Source organism: Misgurnus anguillicaudatus, chromosome 9, assembly GCF_027580225.2.
Source record: "Misgurnus anguillicaudatus chromosome 9, ASM2758022v2, whole genome shotgun sequence".
Lineage (NCBI taxonomy): Eukaryota > Metazoa > Chordata > Actinopteri > Cypriniformes > Cobitidae > Misgurnus > Misgurnus anguillicaudatus.
In genome coordinates, this window is record NC_073345.2 from 34,564,638 (window position 1) to 34,579,304 (window position 14,667).

Here is a 14,667-nt window from a genome sequence, read left to right on the forward strand (position 1 = left end):
ATGGGAATCTGAAAAAAAACAAGGTTCTGTTTCCCCGCCAGGGAAGAAAACATTTTCCCACACTTTCCCAGAGTGGATATGGGATGTACAAGTTTATTCCTGTCCCAATAAATGGACTAGGGCGGATCGCTTGTTTTTGCTGGCACCAGTTGATCTTATTAAGAAAGTTGTGTTGTTATGTGTGATTGCAGAAGTTTTTGGATTTGTCCCCTGGTTGTAAAAGAGCAAAGTGTTTTGTAACTACATACACAAACCTATCACTGACATATTCAGTATTGAGTAGGCCTAGCATAGTATATATATCAAAATAAACAGATCTCAACCTTTAACCCACCTACATTATCCACAACTGTTAAATGCCTCCAGCCCAGCTTGGAAACTAGAAAGTTGTATATTTGTGATAAAAACAACCAAATATATTTACTGTAAAAAGAATCTGTAGAAATTTGAGATTAAAACACAAAGAAAATGTCCTTAAAACTGTCAGAAAGGCTTCTGTTTTAAACACAAACACATCCCGCACTGCAAAAAATGACTTAATCTTACTTAATATTTTTGTCTTGTTTTTATTAGAAATAACAACATTTTCTTATATGCAAAATGGCCTAAGAAAATAAGTCTAGTTTTTAGACAGAAAATATATAATTTAACTGAATATGTGCTTAAACAAGCCAATAAATCTGCCAATGGGGGAAGAAAAAAAAATAAGTTAACTTTTTTTTATATATATATATTTTTTTTGTCAAAAAACTAGATTTTTTTTCTTAGGTCAAGAAAAATACATCTTGATTTAAAGAGCACATATTTCATTGCTAAAACAATGTTAATTTGTGTATTAGTTATAACACAATACTCTAAAAATGCTGGGTTATTTTAACCCAACTGCTGGGTTGTTTCAACATGGTTGATTGACAATAACCCAGCAATTGGGTTAAAACAACCCAGCAGTTGGGTAATTTTTAACCCAACAGTGTGTTCTGTCCAATAGTGACCCAGCCCTCCTTAAAACAACCCAGATGGTTAAAAAACACATAGTTTTTTATACCGTACATTTTTGTAGCTCCAGATTTCACTCTCTTCCTGAAACACACGGATTTGAAAAGCTTTGTGTTCCTGATTGGCCATCTAATCTGTATGTTGTGATTGGCCTGAATACCTCTGACGTCTGCTGGAAATGTGACGCTCCTTATCATGTTTGAAAGATTCGCTCACAATGCAATGCTAACAGGAGTTAACTTACAGGCTGTGAGTCCAAGTGGGAAATGTTCTCGGGATCGCTCCCGTAAAGAGGACCTAACATTGCCGAAAAATACCTGGAAAACATTCTGTGTGAACAAAACACAGAAACAATGCTGTAAGGGTCGTGCTGTATCCTTACGGAAATTATCCACAGTTTTCAGATGCTGCACTGTAAAAAAATACTTTGCTGCCTTAAAATGTTTTGTTAAATCAACTCAGATTTACAAGTCATGTCAACAGAAATGAGTTGTCACAAACTTATAAAATATAGTTGAGAAAGGTCACCTTAATTTTATAAGTTATAACAACTCACCTGTAGTTATAACAACTCATCTCTATAGTCAAGATAAATAAAAGTAAGTTGAAATGACTTGTAAATCCGAGTTGATTCAACAAAAGAATTTAAGGCAGCAATGTATTTTTTACAATGTGTGAAAAAAATATGTCACGTGTCTTTACGATATGTGTTTGAATGCACGCACAGATTCTGGAAAATCATTAGCAGTGTAAATGAAAATCGAACAATCCTGGACTTATTTTCTGTGTATTTTCCGTAATCTCTTTAGAGCTTTAAATGTATGTTATTTACTAGCATTTTTGCATAATAAATCTAAAATAACATGCAAAGCATTCTGGGAACCAAAATCTGAAAGATGATGAATATATGGTTTATCAGAATGCTTCGCTTAGGCTGTTATTTTATAGTTTTATTCTGTAAAGACAAAGACTTAATATTTAAAGTTTATTTAACTTTGAACAATCTGTTGCCAGTAAATAACATATATTTAAATCTACAATAATTTACAGGCAAACAGCTGCATAACTACAGCAAAATTTGTTGTTGTTTATTATTTATTAGTTTTTAATGCTTGTTTATCTCATTTTTAATTATTTTAAGTCAACTTGAGACCCTCTTGGAAATTTGTTAAGGCGTACAGTTTATGTCAGACCCCCTGAAACACTGATCTGTAATATTTTGTAAGTATGAGTTCATTGTTGCTTAGTCAGACTCTCTTTCATTCTCACACACACACTGCTTCAAAAGATGTAAAGTTCAATATGTCAGAGGAATTTCCCCTATTGATATAACCCATAACCGCAATGAAATAACATAAGCATTGAATTTATTTATTTCTGTTTCAGATTGTAGATGTAAACGCACTAAATTCTATATCCTTAACTATTATGTTTGTTCATGCTCAAGTGTACAGTATTTACATTTGTATTTTTTTCTCCTCTCTTGTCCCTGATGTGTAGTTTCATTGCCTCGGGACTTACAGTAATGACACATCATGTTTGACAGCTCGCACGATATGTGTGCATGTCAGTGAGTGTTGGCCCGTGGGAACCGCTTCATTTTGGAATCTGTAGCCGCAGGGTACAAAAAAAGCGTTAAATGAGGGTGAAAGTTAAAAGCTGTGCCAATACTCTAACTGACTGTTAGGTAAGTTTTGATGCATTAAAAGATAAGCTGGTCATACCGCAAAAGTTTCATTTTGGTTCTCAGATGCAAATCTTTAAATGTTTGCAGAAAGTTTAAAGGGTCACTTGAACCCATACTTGTAGGTTACTTGATTGACCAGAGCTACTTCCCTTTCCCATGTTCCTAAAACTCCCTTCCTCCCCATCTGAACAAACACAAACACACACACATAGGCAGAAAAACACTGCAATAGTCTTTTTTCACAGTCAGTCTTTTTTAAAAAAATATTGAAATAGCCCTAAAACAAAATATATTTACACCAGCAGCACAATTGCATTATATGAAAGTGTTTTTTTTTTTTAGATAAAACCGAATAAAGTTTTGTTGTTTTAGGCATAAACGGTGCTAAATTAAAGTATTCCTACAAACAATACGAATATTTTTAATGCAAATATGCTTAAATAACATAATACTTGCTGTAAAAAATAAATGCAATTTCTCAATGCAGAGAATTTGCATGCATTATAGTTCAGTGGATTTAAATTTCAAGTGTTGCATTTCAGATGTTAACTTTTCTCAGTTATTTAGATTATCACAAAATGTCTAGTACAGTTATACAAGTGCGTTTGTTGAATGCCTAACATGTTTTGACGCCCATCCGAGCGGCTCAATCTGTCTTGAAATGCAACAAAAAAGTTTATCTTGATTAACTGTAGAGTTTTCTCTTGTTTAGTATATAAAGCTTTCTAAAGTAACTCTGCTAGAACAGTTAACTTGTAAATTACCTTATGCATGATCAAAGAAGTGTGTTGTGTGTGTGTGAACGCTTTCAAGAGATGTCTGTCACCTTAAAGGTCTTGAATAGGACAGTAGAGTACTATAATCACCTGGCAATCTCACACATACACACCGAACGAGTCGTCGCATGCCTCCCTCCTGATGCATCTGTGCGTTCCCTCCCCCTGTGAACGTTTGAATAATAAAGCCTTCTTGCATTTCTAAAGCTGTTGATAGAAGCAGCCCTCATTTAAAATCTCAAATCTGAGCTGAGCATACCTGTACTCCTAACAGAGGGGGGTTTGTGTGTGTGCGCAAGTATGGATGGAAGATAAGTAAACATGCATATTGAAGAGAGAGAGAGAGAGAGAGAGAGAGAGAGAGAGAGCTGGTGAGAATGGAGACACTTCAAGCTTCATAGCAGGAAATAAAGCCCAATTCACACCTGACAGACAGGAGATCCATAATGAACCGATTGTAAAATGTGCTGCTTAGATGTTTGTAGCTGTATTCATACACGGTGGGATGCTGAATGATGACTTTCATTATAATTGTGAGGTTTCTGTTAAAAAATCATCTAAGCTAAAGTTTGTCTAAGGATACAAATGTTTATACATATTCTTAAAAAAGCTTATATGTATACATAAAGAAACTTCAACATACACAAAAAACATTCTGTTTCGGAAAAATACAGACTGTAAAAATATATGAAAAAATGATAAAGATGCATTTTGGTCGATCGGATCAGAAGTGGATGAGAAAAACACATTCACGTTTACACCAGGGGCCTCATTTATAAAGCGTGCATATGCACAGATTTGATCATAAAGTATGCACAAAAATCCATATTTATCTTTGACTTGGAAAAAATCTGAGGAGATGTACACACTTTTGCTTGTTCGATGGGTGCAGGTTTAGGGAAATATAAGTCTTTCTTGCTGTTTGTAAAGGATTAAAACATTGACATTTTTTATATTTCAATGACATCAATTAGGCACCGTTTAAATGCAGAGGTTTGAAACTATTTATATACGCACAATTTCAAGATCATTCGCGATTTATAGATTTCATATCTATAAGTGCGTTTTCTGTGCTCATGCTCCTTTTTAAGAATATATCAGTCCTTCCAGAAAAATGCGGAGTTTTTTTGTGATTGTTGCGGGCAAAAATCCTCGATTTTGCGGCACGTTTTCTTAAAAAATGCGATGGAATATGCGGGATATTTATGCAATTTATGCGATGGAATTGCGGGAATTTGCGAAAATTGCTGGAATTTGCGAAAATTGCGGAACTTGCAAAAACTGCGGAAACTTGCAAAAGCTGCAATGATGTTCACGTCACATAATCACGTCACTTCATAACGTTCCCATGGCAATAGAGGACACGGCTGCGCTTTTGGGAAGTAAATGCAACATTTACTTTATTTTTTAACTTTCTGCTAATATATATGTGACTTTTTGCTACAAAAATGCGGAAATTATGAAATCATGCAAGTCCCGCATATTTTGTGTGCGGAAATATGTAATTAATGCAGCGAAAGTGTGTCGTATTTGAAAAAATGCAGCCCCGCATAAATATGCGGACTTTGGCTGATTATGCAATAAATCGCGCGATCGCACAATCGCGTTTTTCTGGAGGGACTGATATATACGCACTTTTATAAAATGAGCGTGAGATCAAATTTAGGCCGTTTTTACGCAGCATTTTATAAATAGTAAATCCCTAAGCCTAAAGATAGCACTGTGTGTTCGCGTTCGATGTAAAAACACTGTGCTCGGTCCATTAAACATTAGATTAATAGGCGGAGAGTAGGCGTTTTTTGTGGCTGCTCGAACACACTCGACCACATGCGCGTCTACACCACAAAAGCAATCCAGTTGAATGGATTTTTGACTATGTGGTATACGTTTTACACCTCGTTTACCCCTGTATTTAGCATCGTCCACTTGTGATCCAATCGACCAAATCGGATCTTATACCAGGTGTAAACAGCCTAAAAATGGTCCTTCTGGCATGCCTGCAAAGAACCCTTTAAGTATCTTTATTTGTAAGAGTGCATCTGGAGACTCTTATCTTACTCTGAATGTTTATTTTTGTGTTTGTTTGGGTGTCAGCATGATCTCAGTAAGATCTCAGTAACTTTTTCTAAAATGTCTCAACAGCGTACAGTAGACTCCTAAAAAAGGGTACAATGCCATAAAAGAACCATTTTGGGCTGAATGGTTCCCTAAAGAACATCTGAAGAACCACACAAGGTTTTTTGGAATGAAAAATGTTCTTTAGATTAAATGAATTTAAATAAATGGTTCTTCTATGGCATCGCAGTAAAAAAACTTTAAATAAAGTTTATTCTAAGTCTAGAGATATGTATTGTAGTCTGCATGAGGTCTGAGCTGAGCAGCAGAGATCTGATATCAGGAAAAGAGACAAACAACATGTCGTTTAAATCACAGTCAAAGGTTTATTGAAAAGGATTTTATAAGAAGAAAAGAGCCTCCAAAACATAGCACGGAAACGTCTGGACGATTGTGCAGTCAAAACTCATGTGATAAACATAATAAATGATACTTAATTATTTATATATCTGGATAGGGAAGTTGAAAGTTAGTTGACCAGTTCAGTTATAGATGCATGTAAAAAATGATTTAACCTTAATAATGCAAGCTAGGACATATGAAGATTCCCATGTGTGATGTAAAATTAACATAATATCAAGACAGTAATATAAATACATGTTTTAAATTCTAACAAGCACCTTTATTTTGGCTGTAGTAGATGGTGAATGACACAATAAACAGGTATTTTGATATTGCAGTCAAATTTCATTAATAAAATAACAAGGAAAATAAAAATGAAATATATATTTGACAGATGCTTTACATTTTTACGAGTACTTGTGTTCCCTGGGTTGAACACATGACCTTTTGTGCTTCAAACACAATGGTCTACCATTGAGCTATACAGGAACACAAAACTATTCAATTACAAAATGTATGTTTCCTCATATTTCTATTAAATAATATATTGGTGGGTCCCGGGATAGATTATACCTATTGAGTTGCAAAATGAAAAGTTTGTAAACCCCTGGTCTGAAGATCTTCTCATCTCTCCTTATTTTGTTCATCTCACTTCTCTTGACATTGAAGATCAAACCTTGAAACCTTTGGTATGTTTGTCATTTGTCAGTGTGTTTGTGTGTGTGTGTTTCTCAGCTGTTCACTGTATCATTTTCTCTAAGTCTCCGACAACTGCTGTCCAGACCTCACCCATTGGCTTTATCTTTTTTCAATGTCCAACAGACTCCTTAAAACACTCACAGGGAGTTTCATTTACTTACTGAGCGTGCGCTCTGTGATCCTGTCTGTGTCTTAAATTACATTTATGTACATGTATGGCGCTTCTTTACAAAGTGACTGAAGTGCATTCAAGCAATACCAATAATGGATGTTGCAAATGTCATTAGACGTGTCTTGTGGACATTGCTGTCTCATAAGAGGTACAAAAGCTGTCACTGGAGCAGTACCTTTTTGTATCTAAAGCGTGCATATTATTAGCAGTGTTGGGGAAAGTTACTTTTAAAGGGGTCATAGCATGAAAATGCCAGCATTGCCACTTTGTAGGTTTGAGCAAAAATGTGTCGTTTTGGGTGTGTCTTTTAAAATGCAAATGAGCAGATGAAGTGCAAACACTGATCACAATGATGGTGGTTTGATGCAATTCAAACTCAATTGTGCTGTGAATTATTTTTTATAATTAATTATTATAAACGGCAGTGCAGTGGTTGGATAGTGCAGATTAAGGGGGCGGTATTATTCTAATAAGATATCCTTATGACATCATAAGGAAAGCCAAATTTCAATGACCTATTTTTGCTCACACCAACAAAGTGGCAATGCTAACATTTTCATGCCATGGCTCCTTTAAAAGTAATGCATTACAATATTAGTTACTCCCCAAAAAAGTAACTAATTGCATTACTTAGTTACTTTACATGGAAAGTAATGCTTACGTTACTTTTGCGTTACTTTTTCTTATTTGGCTGAGGCTTGATCTTTTTTATTCGTTGCAGGTGTTTTTTATAATGTCAAGCTCTGGCCTGCCATCTCCGTTTCTGACTCAAACTGTTCCCGCTCAGGCGGACAGAGTGCATACATTTACATTAATACGTTCAGTTTAATTCAGTACATTACTTTATTTTTAAATTGAACTAATTAAACTGAAAAGTAACTCGCATTACTTTAAAAAAAAGTAACTCAAATATTAATGCATACATTTATAAAGTAATGCGTTACTTTACTCGTTACTTCAGAAAAGTAATATTATTACATAATGCGCTTTATTTGTAATGCGCTACCCCAACACTGATTATTAGTAACTCAATTAATACCTAAATACCTTTTCAAATGGGTACCATCCCAGTAACAGTACCTTTAATTCTGGCAGTGTATGGTTTTGCGAGTTATTTTAGCCTACTATTTGTGATAAGTTGACATAACTTAAACAAAAAAAAAATATTGTTTAACTTAACCCCTTCAGACCATGCATCCACTGGAATGGACTTGCTTTGTGGTTCAAGCCAATACCAATGCTGATCAACCAATCAAAATAAGGTACACTGATTAAACCCTGGAAAATCAGGTCTGAAGGGGTTAATTTGGTTAAGTTAAAGTAACATAAAAATATATGTTGATTTGACATCATTTTTACACTGTGGAGACTATCTGGATTGTATTGACGGTGTCCTTGAATCAGAATCATCTAAAATACTTCACAGGATTCCTAACATTGCATACCATCATGTCTCTCACTCTCTCTCTCCTTGACCTCTCTCTCTCACTCGCCCCATCTATCTTTACTCTCTCTTTCTTAATTTTGCTTTCTCGCACTCTCTCAGCGGATGCGTGTCCTTGGCAGGAGTATGTTTAGTGTATAAAGTTTCACTTTGAGACCATCAATGAGAGAAAAATAGTACACACACGCACACATGAATGCACACAAGCATGCACGCACACACACATGCATGCATGCACGCACACACACATGCATGCACGCACACACACATGCACACGCATGCGTGCACCTCTCTCTCTCTCTCTCTCTCTCTCTCTCTCTCTCTCTCTCTCTCTCTCACCCAAGTATGCATAACAGTGTTGTGTGTATTCATTCCTTAAGTAGCTGCATCTGTGGTAGGAGTGTGTATGTGAATATGTATGTTGAGATTATTTACTGGTGCATATACAAAAAGTAAGCGTCAGTACCATCATTTAGTTGTAAAGGGGCCATTGTTAAAATTTGTCCCAGGCTGTGTCTTGAGAGCACCTGGTAAATACAACAATATATGAATAGGCCTATGGTATCATATGATATCATTCAAACAACATCTTCATTCCTACATATTTATAATCTAAAAAAGCTTTATTCACTACAAAGAACTAAAAGGAAAAGATCTTCAGATGTTAAAATATAACCATACAGCCAATAATGTTTCTCTTATTGCCTGTGTAAAGTTTTGTAATTTTTGGGGGGAAAAATTGGGTTATTAACAAGATCTCATTCGTAAATAGATTTGAGTGTTGCTATCTGTATAAATGTATTTTTGCATGTGTCTGTGCTGTTTACGTGTGTATTTATACACCAGCGTGTGTGACAGCATTAGAGCCACTCGGACTAGACAGCTGTTCAAGTGAAATGCAAACCACGCTTAACGCTAATGTGGTTAATGGTTAAAGGCCGTGGATGCATAGCCAAAGTGATTCAGCCAGCTGACCGTCCCCTAAACATGACACTAAAACACACACACACACCCTGACAAAGACTTATTGGAATCCCAGGGTGAAAGGAGGAGAAACTCGAACCCACGCCAGCTCAGGTTCACAAGCTGTAAATTCAGCCACTTCACAAGAACTTTTAACAAATTGAAATAAAATATAAAAGCACCAAAGCTGAGATGATTCATGTGGATGGTTCTTGATAGTTTTTCGTTTTAATACAAATGTCAACACATATTGCAGATGATAATTAAATCAGTCAGTGTTACAGTAGAAAACAAAGCAGAACTTATTACACAACAAATAAATTAAATAAATCATTTACTTAAAGAAAGAAACATCACAGATGAGATCTCTTTAATATCTCAATGATTTCTCCAACACTCTAAAAATGTTGAATTATTTCAACCCAACATTAGGTCAAAAAGACGTGTTGGGTTGTAATTTTCTAAATCAATTTACCCCAACGGCTGGGTTTGTTCCTGAGAAAAAGACCCAGAAATCTCATAAACGTCTCCATTTGTTTCAGAACAGATCTCAACAGTGTCCCAAACTGAGCTCAGATTTGCCAAGTCTGCAATCAAAAGTCAATGTTATTGAACATTTTACTCAATTATTTATCATCAAATTGACCCAGATCAAGATTATTTTACATTTACAACTCTCATTCATCTCTGTTAAGTAAGTAATATGTGCAAAAAAGCTGCAGCATGAAGTTAAAACAGCTTGCCAATGAATTCAACCTACTATTTTAAGTTTTTGCCTGTGATAAGTTGACATAACTTATAAAAACAAGTTAAGATTGTTTACCTTTATTTTTTAAGTTAAAGTAACATAAAAATATTTGTTAATTTGACACACTGAAGGGGGTTATTTTGCGATAACAACCTGCTGCTGTACATTATCCTGCTTATTTACCTCATTAGTAAATAAAAATTGATTTTAAATATTTTATTTGCTCATTTTTAATGAAAGAAGACCTTCTGCAAGGAAAACATGTTTACTTTTGACTTTAAGATTAACATACCTTGGAATGTCGTGACTGGCCAATCAGAATCAAGCATTTTAACTCTTTACCCGCCATGGATGAGTTATCTACTCAATTAAGAGAAAACATTTCCCTGCCAATGGCACTTCCCTGACGATTTTTTTTCCAGTAATCTTAAATTCTGCTATTATTTACTAGATGGCGCTCTTACCCAATTTATAAAAAACTGAAGCAAAAACTAATTCAACTACATTTTAAACTCTGTGTTATGTTTTGATCATTGCTATAAATCTGATCTCTATCAAAATTACTTTACACAAATGCAATTATTTCAGCTTTTTTGCTCAAAATTTGGTATTTCTGAAGAAACCTACCCATATTTAAGAGCTTATATAAAAAGAACAAATAAAGATAGGATGAAACTTTTTTTCATTTTGTTTGTTTATTTGTTTGTTTCTTTTATTTTAAATATATTGTGTGTTTAAAATTTCCTGGAAGGCATTTTGTGAAACTTCACTAATGAATGCTGGCGTGCAACTTTTTTTTCAAAAGACTGTCAGGGAATGAATTAAAGTGCTGTGTAATTATATATTTTAACATGCATTTTATTTCTTTTTGCAATATTTCTAAGTTGAAATTTAAATGAAGCACAACTGAAAACACTATCAAATCTCCTGAGCTATGAAACAGCAAGTTTGGGATTTGTAATTATTGGATGATGCAACATCTCATGGCAATTCTGACCTATTTTACGAGGTGGCTTTCACACCTGTGCTGTTGGGTTAGGGGTGTGGTATCATTATTGTTTCATTCTACATTTTTGTAAAATTAACTTCATACAAAATAGCCAACTTGTAAAATATGTTTACATTTCTGTGAAATCAGATTGGATTAAACAAATAAAAGCTGTGATATGAGAAACATTTACTAGCTCAGCTACACTTAACAGCGCTGTCACCCGCGGGGTGGTACCCTTTCAAGGATGCATATTAATACCTAAAAGAAACATATCTGTACCTAAATGGTATATTTTAGGACCTTTTTTAAGGACCATTATGCAAAAATATCTAACCAATCCCAATCCAGAGAGCTGGCTCACAAACACATGTATTCACATGTATGTGGTTCTGATCGTATGCACTGTACTTTGGAGAAGTGCGTGTGTGTGTGCGTGCTTTATGGTTAAACTGGTTCTCATGGTCCAACATCCCATGAGACACTGTGACAGATGTGACGTCTGCCCACTGAAGTATTATCATTACTGATGTTACCATACTGGTATTGTTATAGTACCATGTTTTTTTTTTTTAAATATACATTTTTAAGCACAAACAGCTACAGTACAAGAGAAATATTGTTCTTCATCATCAGTATTGTTTATAACGTGAACTTTAATGTATTATGTGTTTTTACATGCACCCGCACGCAAGCACACACACGTGCAGTGTATGCTGACAGTTTTCAGCATGCGTTTAAAGGTTGTTTAAATCCACACAACTAATAGATAAATGCTGTGGGTGTGTGTTTGTGGGAGTGACTGATGATGCTGAACTGTGTAGCCCCAGGTGTTGTGTGTATGTGATACATACAGGTTTGGGCCTGAGGCCGTCACACTTTAGATAATGACACGGTACACCTAATATCGTCCAATCAGAAAACAGCTCTACAGGATGAAGAGATTAAAATCAGTGAAGGTTCTCACAGTGAAACTAAAGAAAGAAGAATCAAACACCAGAGTTACGTGCCACAAACTGCCCATGATCGCCCGTCCCGTTGAGTCATTGGGGATTAATATTATTCTGCTGTCTTGTTTAGCATTCATCACTGTTTAGTGTTTAATGATGAAGTTAAGGGTTTATTGAAGTGATGCTTTAGGGGATCTTTTCTGCACTGTTTGCTGGCAGGATTGAATACAAGTGTTGGCTATAAACACTCTTCTATAGGGTTTGCATGCACTGTTAACCTAGATATTATCTTTACTTAAACAATGAAGTAAACATCACTTTATATTTGGTGTTTTGCACATATACTTTACGCTTAAAAGTTAAATTAACTATTAAACTACAACATTTAAGTGAAATAAACATTCTCAGTGCATGTGGTAAGGAATACCTATAGTGCCTGAATATTTTGATTATTTAAGCTTTTTTACAGAATAAGAACTTTAACTACTTAAATATTTGTTAATAAAATGTCATTGAGCTTTAAGCTCTTATATTATTAATGTAGTTCTCTTCACAGTACTTATAATTCATGTCAAAACGCATCGTTGTTTGTGTTTACGTGGAGCATCAAGATTATTCAATGACTGAATTAAGTTGGAATTACTAGAATTTAATTTTTTAATTTTAAATGTATTCTTGTTTTAGTTCATATATCCTCTCAATCAAAAGAGAACAGAAAAATGCACTGTGTATAAAAAAATGAAATATCACTACTTTAATGATCAATATTAACAGCCATTATATGAATGAAAATGAAATTTAATTTTCAGAATTTTATTAATGAAAGTTACTATAATCACCAAACTATCAGTATTGGCAATTGCAGATATCACTCTTTACTATCGGCATTGATATAATAAAAAAAATATTGGTGCGTGTCTATTTAAAACATTTATCACATGACCTGAAATAAATGCATAAATATAGAAGAAAAAAATGCATTTAATTCTCCACTAATAACCGGTTTGGTAATAAACTACTTAAAACAACCTCTGGCAGCTGTATCTGTAATTCTTAAAATGTTTATAAACACAAAAAAACTGAGATGAGAAAAATCCGATTCTTAGGAAAATGTGCAAAATATTGCAACATTATAAATGCACTTAAAAGAAAGTAAATAATTGTGCAATACATTTTAAATATAGTGTAGCTTAAAGGTGCATTGTGTAACTTTTATAAGAATCTCTTGACAGAAATGCAATATATAAATCTACATAACTATATTATCAGGGGTGTATAAAGACCTTACATAATTAATTGTATTTATTACCTTACAATGAGTCGTTTTTATCTACATACACTGGGGGTCCGCATACAAAGAAGTCGCCATTTCGCGCCACCATGTTTCTACAGTAGCCCTAAACGGACAAACTGCTCTATAAAGCCCATTTTGTTACTATGTTGTCTCAGGCGACGACATGTTTGTCCACCATCATTTTTTCTCTTTTCACATTAACACTGTAGTAAAATAAGTAAATTAATACTGTAAACTACTGTAAGTTTAAGTAAAAGTGTCTCTTTAAAATAACAGCGTGCAAGCATGACCTAAATGCAATGTTTCACATATTTGGTGGGTTCCTGATGGTTTTTAATTGAATTGTGTGGGTAAAAATAGATATGGGTGGGTAGGGATCAATTTGGTGGGTTTTATACATTTTACATTTTATTAGTTAATGAGAAAACAAAACAAAGTTTGCATGTTTTTCCAAACCTGGTGCTTGCCATCCGGTAGCGTCTGCCGTGCTATGATGAGCCGTACTGTCCATAGATTTAGAAATGCGTCTCCATGCATTATTCTTCTTTTAGTGATCATCTTAAAATGAGTCATAGGAATGTTTTCTGCCTTTCCAGATTAAAATCATATTTGTTTTTCAAATAAATAATTTTTTGCTTTTCATGCATTTATTTTTAGTTGCATGAGTGAAATGCTCTGTTGAGCCCTGTAAAATTAAATAAATGCACTCAAGTGAGTAATTTTTATGTAGATGCACATTGAATACAACCCTAAAGTCAAAAAATCATCTAAAGGAAGGGGCCCAAAATTCTGTCTTGCATACCCCCCTTGAAACTGTTCATTGCGCCCCTGACCGTAGCTTATATGCGTTTCGAAAGAGAAGGTTAAGCTGTGGACTGAGCATTGGTTGCAATTCGCAATCTCACCCCTAGACGCCGCTAAACTCCACACACAGCACCTTTAATTGGTAGAGCAACACAAAGATCATGTGTTCGATCCTCAGCCATAAAAATGCATGCATAGTTTGAATGCAAGTTGCGTTTGATAATAAATAAATGCATAAATGCAAATGCAATAAATTACAGTTATTTTTAAAAGCTTAATAAAATGCACATATATGAAAGAAAAACAGGAAGAGTGGCAGAGATGTTGTTTACTTGATTTAATACCTTCATTCAAAAATTAATCACCACTCATACACGCAAACATTTTTCCTCACACACACCTTTACTGTTCACACGCCTCCCTGTCTCGACCTCCTGCTCAGACCTGTCGACCGAAACTGCCGAAACTCTGTGTGTAGCTATATGTGTGTGTATGTGTGTGTTTGTACCCCACGCTCCTGGCAGTAACGGTGATTTTCCCACTTTCTCAATCTCAACCTTTTTTTCCAAGCTGACACGCCTTTTACAACTTTGAAAGAAAACACACTGAATTAATAACACACACACACACACACACACACTTATGCACAAATTATTAAAGCACTGTATAATGTAAACACTTTAATTTTA